Source organism: Watersipora subatra, chromosome 9 (genome assembly GCF_963576615.1).
Source record: "Watersipora subatra chromosome 9, tzWatSuba1.1, whole genome shotgun sequence".
In the NCBI taxonomy this organism is placed as follows: domain Eukaryota; kingdom Metazoa; phylum Bryozoa; class Gymnolaemata; order Cheilostomatida; family Watersiporidae; genus Watersipora; species Watersipora subatra.
This window is the reverse complement of record NC_088716.1, coordinates 24,815,324-24,818,835: the sequence shown is the minus strand read 5'-3', so window position 1 is coordinate 24,818,835 and position 3,512 is coordinate 24,815,324. Positions and strand designations below refer to the sequence as shown.

At 29.3% G+C, this 3,512-nt stretch overlaps 1 long non-coding RNA gene across 1 annotated transcript; it reads right to left on the bottom strand.

The window, feature by feature from the left end:
* Positions 1 to 415: 415 nt before the first annotated feature.
* On the bottom strand, positions 416 to 2,116 carry LOC137404646 (uncharacterized). Its single transcript, XR_010979725.1, has 2 exons — positions 1,968 to 2,116; positions 416 to 684 (listed from the first exon to the last, which is right to left on the bottom strand). It is a non-coding gene; the product is annotated as an uncharacterized lncRNA (long non-coding RNA).
* Between the last annotated feature and the right edge of the window lie 1,396 nt (positions 2,117 to 3,512).

Below are 3,512 nucleotides of genomic sequence, written 5' to 3'. Positions count from 1 at the left end.
AACGCGCTATGGTTCCTTATTATTCAATGCTTTAATGAAGTGAGTATCGGGTGGTTATGAAATATTTGAGTATTGAGTAGGCGTCAACAACAATCAATGTAAATGTCAAAGACAATGAGCGTAAATTCCTCTTAAAATCTGGCGTTTGACAATCTCACTCGCTCAAACGTTTTATTGGGATAGCGTCTCACGATTTATAATGATGCCTTTTAAAGTTATTGACAAACCTCGCCAACTTGAGAATTAATAGAACATAATTATCAAACAACACAAACTCCTAATTTTAGTATTATCCTTTCACATGTGATTAAGTGGTTTTGAAAACTGAATTTTTTCATGTTTTGTGCAGCTGTAAATGGCATGTCATAGTTACATTAAATCTTGTATTCTCCTATTTCTGACAAAAAAAAGACAATTCGCCTGCATATAGATGTTTATTGTATAACGAAATTGAAATACGACAACAAATTTTAGTTATAATAACAAACAGAGATGTATAAAAAAGCAAGAAATATAATTTGTGTATGAATCTTACGGCAAAAATTGCTGAGAGTTAAAACAAGTGGTAAACGTAAATTAAAGTTAAACTAGCAAAGAGTTTCTGGCTGCTCGAACATCTCACTGGGTGCAGTGAACATTTAGTTACAGAGCCCTCTGATATTGCTGATACCAATCTGACATTGCCTGTAATATAAATAAAATAGAAGACTTTTGCACCCCGCGTCAAATTCAGTAAACTTAACTAATATAATACATGTACTTTATGAGAATGTTTGAGAGGTTGACTGGAGCAGCGAGTACTTCTTTTGAAGCTTGTATTGTTGATTATCTAACATATTTGGTTTACAATTGATATTACAACCAATTTACAGCTCTTTGGATATACATGTATATGTATATAGCTTATTAGTAAAAACATATATAACATTGTATATAGGTAATGTATATAGGTAGTATATATAAATAATATATGCTATTATGTTGCGTGTATAACACATTTATTGGCATTTGTAACCACTAACAAAATGTTGTTTATCGATATATGCCAAAGCCAAATTCAGGAAGACAGAAATCAGGATTTCCCGAGTGAGTTGAACAAAAGAGTTTTAAAAGTTGATAACCTAATAGTATTGTGGAAGAGTCAGGATAGTGAATTAAAGGTGGTAGTAACACTAAGTTAATGAACTGAAACATATGACGATGGATGTAATATGTTTCTGTTGCTGTTATATATAATAATGTGTACATGTTTTATATACATGTAATAAGGTAAACATATTGTGTGAAAAGTGATTATTTTCAGACACAGGCTCTTTTGACAGTAGGATTTTAAATGTTTACCAATAAGATTACATGTTCAGTCTAAATCTCAACAAAATCAACTGAAGTAATAAAAGCCAGGAGAAGATTATTTACAGAATCACTGCAGTGCGACCTGTAGATTGTTAGCAATGCTTAAAAGACTAAACAAGAAATCAAATATAACAAAGTATTCAACATACAGTTTGCTAACCTGAGTAATATTGCATTGATAGTCTATTTCTGATTGTTTTCATCTTTTAAGTATTGACTCTATCAGATTATATAAAATATATTTTCCGGCAAAATATTTAGGTCATCCAATAAATGCTACCAGCTGTTTAGTTGTTGAATGATTCTATAGAAAAGAACATATAAATCATGCATTTAATGGTGTACATTATTCACACTACGATGTGAGGTCCGATGAATAATAAATATTCCCTATAGTTAACAATATACCTAAAGCAAGCTGCAAGATTACACAATTATAGTTCACTTTAGTGCGGCAGCATCAACCTCTTTTTGGCAGCATCAACCTTTTAGATACATAATTGAATGGAGAGTCGAGGAGACTTGAAAACTTGAACAAAACACTTGTCATCTATTTGGTACTACATATGAGTGTATCATCTGAAAAAAAACAAAGAATCACCAAATGAGCATACCTTTGCACTTCTGGCGTATCTTGAACGTTGTCGGAGAGATCCGAAATGTGTTCTGTAATATTGTGACTCTCCTTGAGAAATAAAAGATATGACTACAAGGAGAGCTGTTAGGAGGACCCAGTATTTCATCTTGTATTCACTTTGGGCTATCTCTGCAAGTAATATGCATTATTTACTTGGGGCTGTCTCTGCAAGTAATATGGACATTCAAAAGTTTCACATAGCTTACTTTTATGTGAGCTTTTATGAAATATTGCACTTAATGTTGTATGCAGCTTTTGTTTAATTTAATATTGTATCTTGATTACGCATTGTATATCATAATTAAGATACAATATTATTTGCATATTAATCACGATATAAAACGCCTATGTATATCTAAAAATTGTTTCCTCAACCCGGTTAACCCATATGGGTGGTAATTTCTGCTCTAACTCGGATCTCCTAGTAGAGATCTGGGAGTTTGAGCACTCGCCTCAGGATCTTAGCTGTTCCCAATGGCACACTTTTCTGCAACTCACCTGAGTTGATTGCTGTCGGTATCTGGGCAAGCTACATTTTATGCGCCGGTGTTATTGAGCCCAGTGCAATATTAAATATTTTTATATATGTAATATGACACATTATATATAATATAATTCCATAAAACATATACATCCATATTATATATATATAAATATATATATGTATATTTATATATATAGCATTATATTATATAATTATTACTATATAATTAGAACATTTATATAGCTATATAATATATGGTGTGATATGTTAAAAAGTATTATACAATATTGTATTACATCACATTATATTACATTACATAAGATTAATTTATAAAATAATATACTTTTTTGTGTCATGTCATATTAAAGTAAATTTATACTAAAGTATAATACATCATGTAATAATAAACTATGTATTTTTATTACTTGTATATACTTTATATGTGTTATAAATATGATCTAGTATAACATTATTACATTAAATTTTACCGACTTATTTCCACAACCCAATGTAATATTTTATTGTTTTCAGTATTAAACATTTTGCTAAATTATATTTGATTGCAATTTACTGAAAAACTCATTTAGTTTAACTTGGTAATTTATATAAAATATAGTTGGCTGCATTACTTCAGCAGTTTATAAATTGTTTTATTCTATCTTTTATTTTAAATTACATCATTTATAAAAATTGGGTTTTAGAAGTAATCTACATTATCAATCATTTTGTGTAAAACTCTGTCATCTCAAATCATTTTAATATAATATTTTCTTATTATTAATATATTATTAAAATTTATTATATTAATATTATAATTTAATATTTTATGCAATGATCAGTAAAACCAATAGAGCTCTCTATTCAAAGCTAATAAGTTCAAAAAACTTGTATTTACCTGATGTTTTCTTTAGACCTTGTGTAAATTGCAACTGCTAATGCTCTGTCAAACAGAATCATACCTCTATTTATACTCTACGATCATATGACTTTCTGCCACACGATAAACCTTTCTGAATTACCTAAAACTCTTTATCCAAT